This window comes from Cuculus canorus, chromosome 6, assembly GCF_017976375.1.
Source record: "Cuculus canorus isolate bCucCan1 chromosome 6, bCucCan1.pri, whole genome shotgun sequence".
Classification (NCBI taxonomy): Eukaryota; Metazoa; Chordata; class Aves; order Cuculiformes; family Cuculidae; genus Cuculus; species Cuculus canorus.
This window is the reverse complement of record NC_071406.1, coordinates 6,765,084-6,782,902: the sequence shown is the minus strand read 5'-3', so window position 1 is coordinate 6,782,902 and position 17,819 is coordinate 6,765,084. Positions and strand designations below refer to the sequence as shown.

The window sequence follows — 17,819 nt, the reverse complement described above, 5'->3', positions numbered from 1 at the left end:
ATAAGTGAGTTCTTCACTATGAGGGTGGTGAGGCACTGGTACAGGTTGCCCAGAGAAGTCATGGCTGCCCCATTCCTGGAGGTGCTCAAGGTCAGGTTGGTTGGGGCTTTGAGCAGCCTGATCCAGCGGGAGGTGTCCCTGCCCATGGCAGCGGGGTTGGAACTGGGTGATCTTTAAGGTCCCTTCCAATCCAAACTGTTCTGTGATTAGTTGATCTCTCATACTCCAGCTGATCCCTATCATGACTGTGCCTATTCCCTAATAGGAAAGCTTTCACGTTGGCATTTGTCTTTTTCTGAACTGCAACTTTCTTCAATTTCCCTTTCCCTACCAGCCCAGCCTTCCAGGACACCTTACTTAGCTCTAATGCAAATGTATGTATATAAATGTATTAGACCACCTATCTGAGCTGTGTTAATGATCATTCTCTTTCAGCTTGCCCTCCACCCTGATGTTCTCCATTGTTTTGTCCTCATGGCTTACAGTTTAGCTGAGTGGTGTCTGCTTTCTCCCCACCCCAACAGACCAAATCTGACCAAATTCACCAAAAGTCAACTTACTGGCTGAACATTCTGAGCCGTTCTGCATTTGTGTAGCAGGAGATAGAGTGGTGTGGATGTCCTCCTACTTGTTCACAAGCTCACCTCATTTGAAGTCTTTTTCCCATCACCTCATACATATTTCTTTCCCTTTTAACCATCATATGGGCATTCAGTAGGTAAGCTGATCATTATAAGCTAGCGCAGAGAGTGAAAAGGTCTATAATTTGCAGATGAAGTAAAACAAGTCACCTTTACTTGCAAGTTCTTCCAGAAGAGCTGTACGCCTTTATGTTACTCTTCCAGTCAATGTGAATTCACCTGTTAAATACTGGCTACAACAGGGTTTCACTCAATAACATATGATACTATGATAACTGTGTAAACATTTTCAGTTTGTTTTTAAGGCTTTGTTGAGTAAGTGTAGCTTTATAGTGAAACCTCAGTTATTTTTGCTGAAGCGTAATGGAAAGATGATGGAGCAGCTGTCACTGCTCAGGGGAGGGATGTGGGTACATCATCAGCATCTCCATCAGTAGTGCTGGAATGAGGTACATTAGGCAACCTTCTTGTGGGGCAGAAAAATCAGGTCTTATTTCTTTGTTTTCTTGATGTAAGTTACTCTGAAAAGAATAGTTTAATATTTATAGGAGGTGACTGCTGTTTGCTATTTATTCAATGTTTTTGCAGGTGTAGCAGATTTTATGTTGATAAAGAATAATTTGATTTTGGGAGATGATTAACATGTTTGTTTGTAGTTGTTAGTGAAGAGTCCCACTGTAATTGTAATGGAAAGTATACTAAACTTTGTTTTAAACATGTAGTTTAGAAAAGTAGAGAAGAATTTGAAACATTAAAGAATTAAACATTTAATAGAATCATAGAATAGTTAGAGTTGGAAAGGACCTTAAAGATCATGCAGTTCCAAACCCCCTGTCTCAGGCTGCCCAAGGCCATCCAACCTGGCCTTGAACACCTCCAGGGATGGGGCAACCACAACCTCCCTGGGAAACCTGTTCCAGTGTCTCACCACTCTCATGGTGAAGAAAGTCTTCCTAATGTCTAGTCTAAGTCTATTTTCTCACTTCTTCACAGTTTTTACTCATTCTTTTGCAGGGAGAGGACTGTCAATCTCATGTCTTTTAACTCAAGTGTAACCTATGTCCCTACCTCCTCTGTACACTTATTTTTTTCTAGAATAATTTTATATAGTAGTGTGAAATGGGCTTCTGTTATCTTGGACAATGTAAAATACAAGAATCTGTGCAAAGCATTGTATGAATCTCAGGGTTTTTTGCGTGTTTATTGTACTGGAAAATCTTGCAGTCTCATCAAGACTTCTCATTTATTGATAGCAAACACATCAGTATTGGCAGCTCATCTATTTTTTTTCCTTTTTATTAGAAAGTCCTTGCTGCATTTATTAAGTTGAGAAGAAAAAGAGATTATTTTTTGTGTTTATAGTTTATGTGAGTACACAGTTGTCATCGCATCTGGGAGATAATCTTGTGGTTTGGCTTGAATTTTTTAGCTTTACTGTATTTTTACAGCTGTATGACTACTTAGGACAGTGGGTTAATAGTTTAAATAGTCATTTTGTGCATTGCTTTATTATTTTTAACAACTGGAAAACAAATTATTTTTTTTTATCTTGGTGTAATCAGTAATTTTACCGATAATACTTTTCAATACTTTTTTCTTTTCAGAAATTTCAATTTTGTGTACATTGTTAATCATGCACTTTCAGTATGTGGTATTTTATTTAGTATTATTCTGTTACTTTTGATTCCTACATGGAAGACTGTGGAGGTATCTTTGGTTAACATAGCTAATGCTTTATGAGATAAATAGGTGATTTAAGCTTTGTAGTGCTCCATAATGACCTAGTCATAATTTTTGAATCGACTGTCAACAAGTATTAAATCAGAGCATCTATTTGAAACAGTAGTATTTCATAAGCTCCGCTTGACAGTTTGTTATCTTATCAGAGAGAACTACTTTCTTCCTTCAGCTTGCCTCAAAAACAATATCCGTGCAATTGAACTTTTGGTAAAAGTCAAGGTCACAGCTTTGGAATAAAACTATATATAGGAATTGCCTGTCTTCACATTGAAAATATGAGTAAGTCAAAAGTACTGATACAGTAATCTAAATCTACAGTATGTTCTCTTGCATTTTATTGAAACGAAAGGATAGGAAGTTTTATTGACTTTTTAAAACTGTTCTTGGTGAAACTTCCTTGAGAAATTTTCTTGATAAACTTATATAGATTTAGCCTGCACTTAAAAAAAAAAAATAGATCGGGAATGGCAGTAAATTATAATATATATATATGTGTGTGTGTATATACATATGTGTACATATATATGTATGTATATATATATATGTATATTTATATGTATATAAATTAAAAGGCATGGATTTTGTGTGTGTTTAGGTAGTAGTGGGATGTCTATGTAAAACAACCAACTAAATTATCTTCAAGTTTTCTGAAAGACACCATGAATACCTTGTATTTTCTGTGGGTTCTGTTCCTTGGAGAGAGGTGGGGAAGAAGGGAGTACTTTAGTCAGAAATACATCTTTCCCCCTTCCCTCCCAGATTTACAATTTTCTGATAGAACAAATGTCAGGAAATGGACTCTCTTCATGTGGAGGACTGATGCCATTCGGTTTCGTTCAATTAAAGGAGGCTGGAAAACATCTTTCCTTTTGTTTATCCAGACTGTAGCTAATGCATAATGTAATGTGAGAAATTTCCCAGCAATCCATTTCAATTTGTAAACTAATTTTGGTTTGATATTCTTGTATGTCATATTACTAATAGATAAAAACCATATTATATATTAGTTTTTAATTGTTTTATTAAGTGTTGCCGAAAGTTACAGTCTTCGTAACCTCTTAGTATTTCCAGTAACCTCAGGTTCTGCTTGTAATTTGACATTACGCAATTGGAGAATATCATTATATTTTTCATATTTCAAAGAAAAGCCTTTATTTGACTTTTGACCTGCTGCGAGAAATCATTCAGTGTTTCCTATAGTCCAAAGTCTGAAGTTTATTTCTAATGCAGATTATTAAGACTTTCTTAGTACTTGTGTGTTGCCAAGGGAATTGCAGACTATTTGCTCCAGAGGGAGATGCAGTTTTAATAAAATCTGCAGATGGATGGTTAAGGGGCTTTTCGTGTGTGTGTGTTTTGGTTTTCCTAGGGTGTCTGCATATGAAAATGAGCATTTATTTTTAACACGTTGATGAACAATTGTGTGACATGCAGAGTGTGCAGAGTATAACTGTGGTGATGCGGCTGATCTACTCAATTCAGCTTAAACTCTCGCTTGTTATCTGATAAGATTGGTACATTCAGCAACCAAAATCCTTTGTGGAGTATTTCAACTACAGGACACATTACTTTTTATTGAACTCTTAATAGGGCTGACTGGTGTTGCACTTGGCTGCTATGTATAGATTTTTCTCCTTCTATTACTAAAACTCACTATTTTTCAGAGATAAAATTCAAAATAAAATTCATATTTGACCTTCGTTCTTTCGATGCAATTCTGTTCAAGGACTAGTTTTCCCAAGGAAAGGTCTGATGTGCAGAACTGAGCTCTCCAACCTGTCCCTGGACAAACTTCCCAGCTTCTTTCCTGTTTCTGTCCTTGCTTTTCCCTTCTTGCTGGTGTGCCCTGGGAGACAGCCTATGCTTTGGGCCCAGTCATGGGTTCCTTTTGGTTTGGCTGTACTGATCTCAATGCCAGATCACAGAATCACACAGAATCACCAGGTTGGAAAGGACCCACTGGATCGTAGAGTCCAACCATTCCTAACACTCCCTAAACCATGTCCCTAAGCTCTTCATCCACCCATTCCTTAAACACCTCCAGGGAAGACGACTCGACCCCCTCCCTGGGCAGCCTCTGCCAGTGCCCAACGACTCTTTCTGTGAAGAATTTTTTTCTGATATCCAACCTGAACCTCCCCTGGTGGAGCTTCAGGCCATTCCCTCTTGTCCTGTCCCCTGTCGCTTGGGAGAAGAGGCCAGCACACAGCTTTTCCAAAATGATGGGAGTCGGGAACCTGGGTGCCTGCTCCTCACTTGGGGGAAGAGTCGTACTCGGAGTTGAGTGAGGGGGTGCCAGTCTCTCTCAGCCCTTGTAGCATCCTCTCAGGCTCATTTGAATGATTCTCATTCAAATTCTTCAATCTTTTTTATGTGTTTTATCCTTTTCATTGCTTGGTCTTCCGTTGTCATTTTGAACCATGATTATTTTCAAATGCTGGCAAAATTATTTTCAAATACTGGCTCTAGTTTAATCCCCTCTTACCTGATTTTTTTGAGTTTTTATAATACAGATCAGTGAAATTTGTTGATGCTGGGTGAGAAGCCAGTAAAAGAAAAATCAAAGTTGTTTCTGAAGATCCCTCTCCTCCTTATTTGTTGATTCAAATTTTCCAGTGTAATTGGTTTCTCCTTTATTCCTTGTTGATTGTGAAATTATAGACCCCGAATGAAACTAATGGTTTTCATTGCTTCTAGTATTTTGTTGCTAAATTGTTCATTACTTTACAGTGGGAGACTGATATATTACACCCCTTCCCCTACACTTCCCTCTCAGTGTTGCCTTGATCTACTGAAGAACAGCGTTACCTGCAAGGAGGAAAGCTGAGGGAAAAAACAATTGCAATGTTTTTCCTTTCTGTAATGAATTTTGTTTTCATAGAACCATTGAATCATAGAATCATAGAACAGTTTGGGTTGGAAGGGATCTTAAAGATTATCCAGTTCCACCCTCCCTGCGATGGGCAGGGACATCCCACTGGCTCAGGCTACCCAAGGCCCATCCAACCTGGCCTTGAACACCTCCAGGGGTGGGGCAGCCACAGCTTCTCTGGGCAACCTGTGCCAGGGCCTCACCACTCTCAGGGTGAAGAAATTCTTCCTAATGTCCAGTCTAAATCTGCCCCTCTCCAGTTCGTACCAATTGCCCCTAAACCTATCACCACAAGACTTTATGAGTAGTCCCTCTCCAGCTTTCCTGTAGGCCCCTATTTTTTTCTGAATAAGTAAAAATCATGGATGAAATCTTGGTGTTTATTATAATAATGTAACACCAGAACGTCGCGGCATAATATTTAGTAGCTAGACCAATATTTAAACTATTGAGCAATGTTATTGCTTTTCTAAACCTCATCGCCTCACACATCTCTTTGCAAGACCCTCTTTTGCCTCAGGCTGTAAATGGAAGATGAAATTTTATTATAGGTCCCCTGGATTAGGTACACAGGAACCACATTGTTTGACATTGGCTTTGATATATATGAACAAAAGTTTATATAGTAATTTTTGATGTGTTTCCATTCTAAAAGTTAATTAACTGATAAGATATAACCCTGGAGCATGGGTCTTCAAATAGGACAAGAAAAAGGTTTAAAAGAAAATCGAGACAAAGGTCTGCTACGATGAATGATCTAGAGAAGGCAAAATACAGATGCAATATTTTAGAGAATCTCTCAGTTCTGCATAGCCATACATTCTTAACATGTTTCGCCGTCCCATGTCAAACTTGCTCATAGAAACAAAGTACTCTGAATTTGTGATGTGCTGTATTTCTGCTTTCATTAATGAAGGAGGTAGTTTCCCAAGTACAGCACGTTTGTATGGAAAGCTTCCTTTCCTTTGGGCTTCTGATGAATTAAAAGGCTGCTATTTACTCTTTCTTTGAAATACACACTTAAAATTCCAGATATCAGTTCTCTCTTCTGAAAAGGAAATGTGATGTGAATCTTGATGGATTTTCAAAGTATTCAGTTGGTTTTGTATTGAATTTTATTTCCTAAATAACTTATTCTAAAATCAAAGAAGTAGTTACAACTTTGGGAAATTTTGGAAGTCCCTCTGATTACGTTTCCTCGGTTTTAAGGGAACTCACAGTGCCAGGTATATTTTGCCATAGTCTTTGTTCCCTGTCCAGGGAAGAAAGGGCTTGATGTTCCTCTGGGCTTCGTGTCACTGAGGCAGCCTCAGCTCTGAGTCACTGATGTGCTCTTTAACGATACCCTCCATGGCTGGCATGGACCTGCCTCTCCAGAGGTGAGCGTGGGTCCCGATGCCATCTGTGGACGCTGAGGACCTCTCAGAGGTATGGAGGATCTTTCTGCTGTTGCAGGAGAAGGAAGCTGATGATGCGTACTTGTGGCTCAGCCACTTTCAAATGAGGCATGCAAAGGATATGTAGAAGTAAATGGTGAGTCTCTTGTTGTGGCACTCTCAGGTTATGAACAATCATCTGTATTTTCATGGACTCTTGTTTTCCTAGTTTTTTTTAAGGAATATTTTTTAAGAAGTCAGAAAAAAATAAACATAAACCACTTCTGTAAAGTTTTATTCCAAGTACTTTCCAAAGATGACCTGCTTTAAATGTTCCTCATTTTAAGCATGATGTTTTCTGGTCTTCTAATGGCAGTTGGCAGAAGCCTTCTGCATCAAGAAGGATTTGCACACAGAGCAATTTTGTGGGAGAAACTGCTCTGAGCTCCAGCAAAGATGAACAGAGCTTCACAGATGAAAAGAGGGTATAAGATGAGAATCAAAACGGTGATTTGTTATAGCCAAGATTAAAATGGTTTGTACTGGAAAGGCTGTAATATAAGAAGATGTAGCATAGTGTCCCAGGCAGCTTTACCTCAGGGTTAGCTGGAATGAGACATATGAAGTCTATCTAAAAGTACTAATAGTCTTCTAGCAGAGTGAACAGTATTTCTAGTTCTGGTGCAATTTACTTTCTGATGTATTTATTTGTTTTTATTGCATTTGATTGTTTCTTTGGCTAAATAAACAATAAATTATACGATCTGAATCAGAGGTAAAGAAATCACAATAGAGAACCTTTTGTGTCCAAATATTGTATCTATTATACATGAACAATCCTATAGTGATCAGTCAGTGTTTGGATTGTGTAATTGCTTTAGAAACAGATGCTTGCAAACAAATGCTTCATTCATAGATATTAAAAGAAAGTGTAATAGTAGCTGTGCTTTTCCTGTTGAAATAAATTCGTTTTCCCATTTTTTTAGCAAGAATATGATCTGCTTTATGATCCCTGCTCAATTATAACAATTCAGTGCAAATTTAAGAAGAGTTGCAACAGTTAAATAAGAAATGTTTCTTTCTGCCTGTAAGAAAGAAAGAGGAGATCATCGTAAGAAAAAACATAACGTGCTGTCAGATATCTCCCTTTGCATCTTCTCTGATCTTCTACCTAATTTTTAAGAGACTAGAAGGGGAAAGCAAATAGTCCCTTTAGATCTGTTAGCTTCAAAAGAAGAGTATAGAGGAATGTGCTAGCGGTGAGAACGGTCTGAACAACAAACATAACGAAAGAGGAGTGTAATTATTTTTATTATTCTTAGGAGGCAAACCTATTGGAACTACTTCGCTCACACAAAAATGTTCATTTAACATGACCAAGGGGAAATACTAATTCTTATAGTTAAGGGAATCAGACTATATGTACTGTATAGACATATATAATTCAGTATCTTAGACTGTTAGCCTCTTCCGGGGAATCTGGAGTGGGGTTTTGTTGTTGTTTTGTCTTTTTTTGTTTTTTCTTGCTAAAGAAAGGATGCCCTCAGGTAAGGCTTCTGTAAAACACTTTTTCTGTGCATGCTAGGAATGTTTTGGAAGAAGTATAAAAAGCCTTTCTATATATATAATTTAAACACTACGTATACATGTATGGAACTCCCACACATCAGTGTGACTTTGCTCTTACTGGGATTCCAATCTGCGTACTTAGGTTTCCCACTGGGCAAATCTGCTGAAAATTTCCTTTGATTTCTCAAGGTTGTGTATGGGAAATTTTCCACAATCTCTTTCTACCTCTCTCACATTTAATCTAAGTACAGTGTCTTTACTGTACTGAGACAGTGCTGACCCTTCACTCTCAGATACAGTATCTTTATTTTGTCTCACAAGGTAGACAGTATTGTATGATGGCTGGAAGATACTTAATTTAGATAACATGAATTATTTGAGAATCCAATTTTATTAGCTTTGGTTGAAGTAGATTTAGTTGTTTTATCAGTTTTAGGCTGGAGATGAGTAGCCAGACTTCGACCTCTTTAGTGTTCTTATCTGTTCTTTCCTGTAGAAAAGTGATAGTTGAAGTGAAAATTTTTATACAGGATCCTATCTGCGAAATCCATTGGTACTTCAGAAAAATTTAAAGCAGTTTCTATGAGTGGAATATAGAAAATGTTGAGGGAGATTTCAAATTTTCATGTTAACTACTTCCTGAATTGCAGTTTTGGATTTGGATAAAGGTAACAATTTTCCGTGTTGTAAAACACCAGGAATATCTGAATTCTGGAAAAACATGGTTAATTAAATATAAAAATAAATAGTGGAGACCACATTCTAGTCTCAATTTACACCAGTCCAAATCTGCATGCCTTTACTTGTGTGCAATGGTGTGAACAGCATTATGGGGGCAGTACTGTCAGGGAGGAACTGATAATTTCAGTCATACTTATTTGTTCTCCCTTAAAAATTAACTGTGTGGCCAGGCAGTGACAAAATACGGACTGTAGAGAAAATGGGATGAATCCACCAATGGACAGCAGGCTGCCACGTAACCCCTTTTTGCAACGAGGCGGTCTATGCAACGAGCAGGTTAATTTGCACTGTCTTACTTGGAGCTTGGAGCATGCCCCGTGGGATGGGATTCGAGCGTTGACAGCAGAATTAACTTGGGAAAGTGGAGAATGGGCAGGTGAGAGTGGGAGGATTCAGAGTGAGTTGAAAAGTTGTGGACGGGCCCATATATGTCCAAAGCGGTTTAGTTCTGGTCCCTGACTGACCAAGAGCAACAAGGAATTTTGAATGCTAAAATATGAGAAGAGCCAAAGCTTGAGTGTAGCTGAGGAGGGGGGAGCTGAGGCAGAAAGATAGATTGAAATCTTGAGGTGTTACCTTGGACCATAATGTTTTAAATATAATGTTCGGGGAGTTGTAAATATGTCAGAGTGTGTGTGTTATGTTCTGGATTTAGTATCTGGCCTTCACCGTAAAGGGATAGATGGAGTGAAATGGCAGAGTGCCTGCCTTCCAGAGCAAGATTTTCAAATGTATTTTCTTAAACCGGCATAATGCAATGTTTTAAAATGTCCAGTTATTTGAAAAATGATACAAGTGGATAATTTTATTAATCCTAACACCAAAGAAAATCCAGATTGAAATGGACATGTGGCTGGACAAGTTTATGGGGCTGTCTTGTGAGACCTCCCTAAGATAAGGTTTGCCGTGCGGATTAGCTGTAGTGATGAGTGCTCTACTGCCATCGTGAAAGATGACCATTGGGTGTGACCAAAAACTGGACCTGGCTGAAATAATTCTTAGTCAGCTAAGAGATTTTCCAACTTGAGTTGCTAGAAATTTTGTAAATGTTGTGTTTGTTTTCCGTTTTCTCTCTCTTGTGTTATTTGGCATGTTTGATATTTGGCATGTTTGAGTCTCTTTACTTACTGTGGTCTCAATGTATGTAGATATTTCAGGATGTCCTAGTTTTATTTCCACGTTGTGCAATAAATAATTGATCATAGATATAACTTGATGATAGGTGCTGTAGATTGAACTCTAGTTTTCGTAGTTGTGTGGCACAGGAGGAGGAAAAAAAGCAGCACATTTTTGTATTTTGTTATGTTCTCTGAAAGGAGCAGAAGCATAATTTCTATCATTAATCATCTAACACACTTCCATTGATTTTCTTTTAAATAGAAAATGAAAGTAAGAGCATTTCAAAATCTACAATAAAGTTAGAAAAAAAAGGGAAAATACTGAAAGATTCCATAAACTGATTGTGTAATGCAGAAGCACTCAAATTGCGTAAAAAATCATATTGTTTTGTCTTTCTAGCCAGGCAGAGTGTGAACCACTTGAAATAAGAAAACACTTGTATTAAAACTAAAATGGTTCGAGACATTAATGTATGAATCCCGTGTTCTGCATTCAGTGCGCGGGTGGGAGGAGGAATGGGCTTTATAGCAATATATTTCTCTCTTACTTCTCCTTAAACAGTGGGCAGTCTTGGCTCGCAGCTGAGGAAGAATTGAAACATCAAGTCACACAGCTTGGCAAAGTTGACATGTACAGCTCGATTCTTTCAGTAATTTAAATAATATATTACCAACCAAATAATCAACAACCTCATCCATAAGTATCAAAGAAAGATTGTACTCCAGGAAGTTATTTTAAAATGGAACAGATGTGAGTCCAGCCTAAGGCATTAAATGACAGAAATCAGCCTGTGCTGATTTTAGTGGTTTTAATATGCAGCCCTGGACATTAATTCCTTTCAGACCAACTAATCTATTCTCGTACTTGTGCTGTGGTGTTAGCCGAGGGGCTCTGAGCCATGAAGGGTTACTGTTGTGGGAGGGATGTGCGCCTCTGGTATGCAGACCTTCCGTACAGACCTCTTTATCCCTTTCTGACTGGTGAATGCCAATGGCATGTAGCCACAGGAGAACTTTACAGCTGGGTCAGACACGTGCACCTGGGGATGCTGCCATGGCTGTGGCTGTCCTGGAGTTGGCCTCCCACCAGTCTGGCCCCAAAAATGCTGCAATTGGGACTCCTTTTCTTCCGAGGCTCCTGCACCTAGACTAACCTGTCTTTTTCCCCATGTACACATCTTACTTTGGGAAGGCTGCAGAGAGAAACCATCCCAAAGAGCAGCTGAAACCTGGACCTTTGAGAAGGATCTTCACAGTTTGTATGCTTTTTTCTTCCCTTCTAATTTTATCCCAAACTTCTCTCTTTTCCCTCGATACAGTCTCTTCTCCACGCAGATGCTCTCTACCAAACTTTTCTGCCCAATTCGTCCCAGAACCCTTTTCATGCAAATTATTTCAGTTGTTTTCCTTTATCTTTTCAGTTGGTATTTACTATCTTTATTGCTTACCAACCTCATCTCAGGCTCCTCTTATTTGTTCATGGTGCGCGTTGGTTGGGGTCTGTGTTTATTCAGCGCTTTGTTTGCTTGGTGGCATTTGTTAGCCCTTTAGCACTACTGTCAATATCATTAATAATTACAAAATGGCAAATTGCTGATCTCAGAGCCAATTTCCCTGCTGCATAACTACTTGTTCCAGCTCTTCCTCAGTTATTTTTATGAGATTTGTGCCTGTGATGTCCTTCCTGGCATCATTTGTTCTTTTCCTCAGATTTAGTTTTAATGGTTATCTTATGGTTTGCTTCTGTAGGTCCAAACTTTGGATGTACTTCACTTGATTGCAGGGACTGCAAGGCAGGGGGGTGTCACAGCAATGAGCTTAAGCATATACTTAAATCCTTACAGAATAGTCTCAACAAAACCTTATGTCTTATATCATGTGTGTTTCTGATCTCCTTCTACAATTAAGGGTTGCATTAACATACCAAGAATAATGTAAATGTTCCACCTGGGATTTTGGAGAAACTCTTTATGAGTATGGAGGAGCATCAATATAGAAAAAAAATTAGGTCATTATGAGTTACGAGATTGTGCTTATAGTCAGCAACTCTGGATCCTTACTTTTTTCCTAGCATTATCCCTGAACTTCTTTTTGACTTTTCATTAGTGGTAAGTGTAAGAAATTATATGTTATCTTGTTAAAGTGAGGGGCAATGAGAGCAATTATGCAACACAAAATGAGAATTTTTATGAACGTTAAGAAGGTAAACAGCTACATTAAGATAATTCCTTTGACTTTACATGCTGGCTTTGATTTTTCACACATTCTTAGAACTTGAAGCCAGAAAAGTATATTACGTCGTTGTGTCTACAACTCTTGGGCATTAGACTTCTTTGTCTAGTGTCATAGGTCATCCTGTTGTGCCTGCACTAAGTCCAGCCATTTGAATTACACTACCAAATAGCTTTAGGTTTAGTGTTTGGCTTGAGTGTACCTTCCTGGAATTATCAGTCATTGTTTTCAGATGTTCTAATGACATTTAATTCCAGAGTTTTGAAACCACTGGTACAGGTTTCCCGAACTGAAGTGCCTTGGCACAATATAATTTTAGTGGTTGATAGTTGATATTTTCATTCTTAAACTTCTTACCCTTTGGAAACTGTTGAAGTGCATTTTTAAAGGACAATTGATTATCACTTTGGTAAATGAATATGATTACCAAGACTGTCTGTAATTGGATTTTTACTTAAGAGGAACTATATTTATGTTATCGTTCCTTCTTGGATGCAATGCTATGCCTATCATATTTCTTTCTCGATACACTCCTTTTGTTTGGACTGTCTGTAGTGGTGTTAAGTCAAGCATGGTCCTACTGAGAGCACTTGATTTGATGCTGACATGCTTCTTTGGTTGTGATGTAACATCATGTAAGAATGCATTCAGTGCCTTTGCAGTTTGACAGCATATAAACATTTGATTTCACCATTGAAAAGTTTATAGAAGTGTCTGCTATTTGCTTTTTACTTAAGATAAATGTAATTAAAGAATATAGTTTCCCTGTGCGTCCATGTGCCGTATGCTAAGATTATGGCATACAAACATATTCTTGTGGGTGCAAGTATAAAACAAGAAGACAGAGACAGTTGTACTGAATATCCTATTAGCAGTCCTTATTCAGTATCCCAACAGGACCTGATACCAGCAGGAAGGGAAATTTCCTCCCCGAAGTGTACATTTAACACTTGATTTATGCCTTGAGGCAAAGCAGTTGCATATGCAGTAATTTTCATTGCTCGTATTAATCACTACCTTTTGTTGACACTGTAACAGGTGCATCCACATCATCTGTTAATCAGCTCCAGCCCTGCCCTGAAAAAAGATATTTTCTTTTAGCATTTTAAACCTTGTTACATTTCAGTGTAATTCATGATATTTTTTTTAACTGTATAGGAGAGAAGATGTACTTTTTTTTTTTGTGCCAGCCATTGTTTTAGATCAACAGAACTGCATTAAATTGTCATCCCACAGCTTGGCCTCAAGTTTTTTAATTCCAGCTTGGTGGCATTTACTGATGGCAATAAGAAAGAATAGCAGGAGTTTAAAAGGAAATTCTACATTTCCCGTCTTTGTGGGAATCAATATTATAATTTGAAACCCTTTATCTGGCAGTGTCCTGTTATTAGCTATTTCTATTCATATGTTTGTGTCCATTTTGAATGCTGCAAAAGATGGTAGAAATCACACATTATGTCTAGGAGGGATTTATTGTTACTATGTGATTTTTTTTTTTCTTCTCACAGTGTACAGGGCTGCAAATGGACTGCATTTGCCCTCCAGTGGTATCCCACTTAAAAAAAAAATGAGATGTTGACATAGCAGAAATGGCTATGTCGTATGGTTAGTTTAAAACCTTTGTGACAGAACCTTGGATTATGGGGAAATTTTTTTTATGCATCATAAACCACACATAAGCAATCAGTAGTTTGAAACCACTGAGGATGAATAATTTTACTAACTCTCCTGAAGTTCCACTGAAAACAAATTTGTCTCATCCTGTTTCCAGAAGTGTCTGCGCTTGAAAATATTTTTTCTCTTAAAAGTTAAAGCTAACTTAAATGGGAAATAAGTTTGCAGCAGGCATAAATGAGGTGACTAGTTCTTGAATTAACTACTGGAGTGGATCTGGCAGGTCTGCTGCTTCTTGTCTGGTTCCTTCTCAATCCATTAAAATGCTCTAATGGGCTCTTGTTTTATTATTTAATTTATTTTAGCAGTTCATGCCGCTCACCTCAAGCACAGCTGTAGGCATGTAGCAGAAATTCTGCCATTTCTTATGACTGACATGCTGTAAAGATCAGGCCCATTAAGCTCAGGCTTTTGAAAAGAATTCAGCTCCAGCTGAAGAACTCATTCATTGGCATCATCTCTGAAGACGTTTGCAGACTCTTGAGAGGAAATGAGTTGCTTCCTAACATGGCTGAAATGCATCATACTGCCCAGGCCAGTCCAAGGAATATGGGTTTGTGATGAGGAATGGTATCCGAGAGCAGCCCTGCATGAAGGACTTGGGGGTGCTCATTGACGACATCATCATCGATATGAGCCGGCAATGTGTGCTCACGGTGCAGGAGGACAACCGTGTCCTGGGCTGCATCAAAAGCAGCGTGGCCAGCAGGGAGAGGGAGGGAATTCTGCCCCTCTACTCGGCTCCCGTGAGACCCCACCAGGAGTCCTGTGTCCAGTTCTGGAATCCTCAACATCAGAATGATATGGAACTTTTGGAATGGATCCAGAGGAGGCCACGGGGATGATCCGAGGGCTGGAGCACCTCTGCAGTGAGGACAGGCTGAGAGAATTGGGGCTCTTCAGCCTGGAGAAGAGAAGGCTCTATGTTTTTAACCCTCTGCCTGTCCCTAATTACCTTAAAGGAGAGCCTTCTCGACTCTTCATTTAGGTCTTCCTAAACTCCCAAGGTCTCTATCAATTCTTCCCAGATTTACTCAGGAACTCTGATGACATTCTGACCAATTTATTTCACCTTCCTTCAGTCTTTTAAGTCTTTGCTGCTGTTTGTATTAATTTAAAATTGTTTGCTCTAAATTTGAAGCCTACTTGCTTTCATTTTCCACTTCCTTTTATTTCCTGTTGTTGCTGCCAATAACATCAGCCTCGTTCCTGTCTTCTGTACTCATGCTTTTCTGTGGTACATCTGAAGATGTCTCTTACTAGACTACCCATTATATGTTCTTCTTTTCAGCTCCTTCTTGTCTCCACGTTTATATATCTGCAGTCCAGCACAATATTTGTTGTTTTCACTTAACTTTCCTCTGCCCTTGTTTACTATTGCCACTAATTTATTTAAGGTCCATCATCTCTCAAATATTTGCTCTGATCTCATGCGTCTTATGTATCCATTACTTTCAGCATTTAAATAGCTTCAGTGAACTCAGTGAATTATTTGTATGCTTAAAATTAAGGACATTTGTGCAGAAGATCAGGTCGTTAGATAATAAGTCATTGCAGCGTGGAGCATCTGCTTTGACATTGATATTTAGATTCTATCACTTGTGTGGCCGTTATTAATGTCAAGAATGAATTGTTGTCTTCCGTCAGTAGTAAACATTGCAACATGATGGTTTATTATACGATTGCAAATATTGCTTCGTGGGGCTGACAGCATAGGATCCTGTTCCCTTCCATGCAGACGTTAGTGGTTGTAGCCATGCTGAGAAGACCACTTATCTGTGCTTTGCCATTCTCCATGTGGACACGGTTGTGTTGTTGAATCTTTGATATCCTTGCTGAAGGTAATAAGGCAACACAGACCTTGGGCGTCAGAGGTCCTGTTTCACCTTCCTGAAGAGGGCAATTATCCCACTTTCCCATACAGACTGCTGACCTCCATCCTCGTGCTCTTGTAATTGAGAAGGGGATCGTCTCCAAGTTTCTGATGCTGGAGTTGAGAGATAGGAACAGTCACAGAGATTGGGAGTGAAAGGCAAGGATCAGCGATTTAGAGGTAGTTATTAATATGCTGATTTACTGTCACTTGAGTCTAAAGGGACTTTTAACAGTTGCTTGCCTTTTGCACACTCCTCAAAATGCTGACTTTTTCCTTAGAAATCTAATTACATTTTAATAAGATATCTTTTTATTTTCGGGTGATTGCCAGCCCATCCCTTGCTCTCTTACAGCACTGTAGGTAAAAAACCCCCAAATCAGGTGTATTCATTGTGATGTTACACCTCAGTAAATCCTTTAACTGTAAGAAAACACCCCAGTAAATCCCTTAACTGTAAGAAAACAGTTCTTTTTCCCTTTTTCTTCATGCACTTCTACTTACATTAAGGGCTGGCAACAAGGATAAATATATGCAGCCTCAAAATCCTGAATTATTTAGAAATTTCCATAAGATAATATCACAGGTTGCTAAAGTTAAATAATAAAATCTGAATTAAATCATTTAATCTTCTGTAGCTTTATGATACAACGCATGGTCTTGCCTGAAATCAAAGAGCCTGACATGACTAAACTCCTGGGGCCAAATTCAATTCCTAGCTCTGTCCCTCACTTTATTACTTCAATCAAGTCATGAACTGTCTTTGCTTTGGTTAGCGTGCAATGTAAGATATAAATAGCTGATAATATTGGAGATTTTGTGAGAATTAATTTTTATTAATGAAATGAAATACTCCATGATGTGCAGGCTATTTTTATTTATTATAATTATGCAAGTTTTATTACAGGCTTCCTGTGACTCAGATTGATACGTTAATACTTTTCTCCTCTATCATGGCTACACAGTGCTATTATCTACTCTGAAAAATTAATAATTACAGCTCAAAAAAAGGACAGGCGTGTTGAAGGAAAAGAGCATTGACCTAAAATAAAATTGCAGGGAAATCAATATATTCAAGTCCTGGGCAAACCGGGTTTGACTCTTGCTTGGCCACAAAGGCACCTGTGTCCAAATTGAGCGACCTCAGCCCTATTCCTGTTGTTTGCTGTTGCCGTGGCCCAATCTTAGAAACCTGGAAAAGCTTTGGGCAGGGGACCGGAGAAACGCATCCCATTTGATTGCGGACCGCAGCCCTGACCGTGCTGTGTGTGAAGGTAAAGCTTGGTGTGTGCCCAGCGGCTCTGCCTCTGCCCACCTGCGAAGGCACTTCAAGGGAGATGGAGCTCAGCAGAGTGACAGTTCTCAGCGGGGACCCAAAGAGCAGTTATATTTCGTGTTTTTTTTCTGTTAATGGATCCATTCAGTGGTGCTCTTAGAGCAGCTATCATGCACTGTAAAAGCAGGCTTTTTGTAAAGTGGCTGCAGGCCCAGCGCTTCTGCCCTTGCTCCTAAATATCTCCATTTATGCAAGAGATTCAGAAGTTCATATGGTCAGAGAGAGGGAGAGCACAAGGGGAAGCACAGTGTTTAGGTAATTCAGTCTGAAGGAGGCAGACCTACTGCTTACACTTTGCTGCAAGAAGCGTTTAATTATAGCATTGGCTGCTCAGACACAGCAGAAGTCATCACTCTGTATGGGAAAGCTCCTCGGATAGTTGTTCCCTTCATCTGAAATATGGAAAAGATGGCAGTTTTGGAGAAGGAAGCTTTCTTTCATGTTATTTTGAATTTCTTTTCCACTTTGAAGCAATTTCAGTTCCGTGTGTAGTGTGTGCATCACAGCTTGGGAATCCTGGCCTCGAGCAGATCTGCTTTATGGCACGTAGCCACAGTATTATCTCCTTTCTTGTTTGGCCATTGGTTAAATTGTTGCCCCAACCCTTAAAATGGCGAAAAAAATATTGAATTTATATTATTATTTAG

The 17,819-nt window shown here is 38.8% G+C and overlaps 1 protein-coding gene across 6 annotated transcripts in view; it reads left to right on the top strand.

Annotated features, from left to right (window-relative positions):
• The window catches only part of THSD7B (thrombospondin type 1 domain containing 7B), a 395,032-nt gene that overhangs the window by 269,820 nt on the left and 107,393 nt on the right, over positions 1-17,819 (top strand). The window lies entirely within an intron of this gene.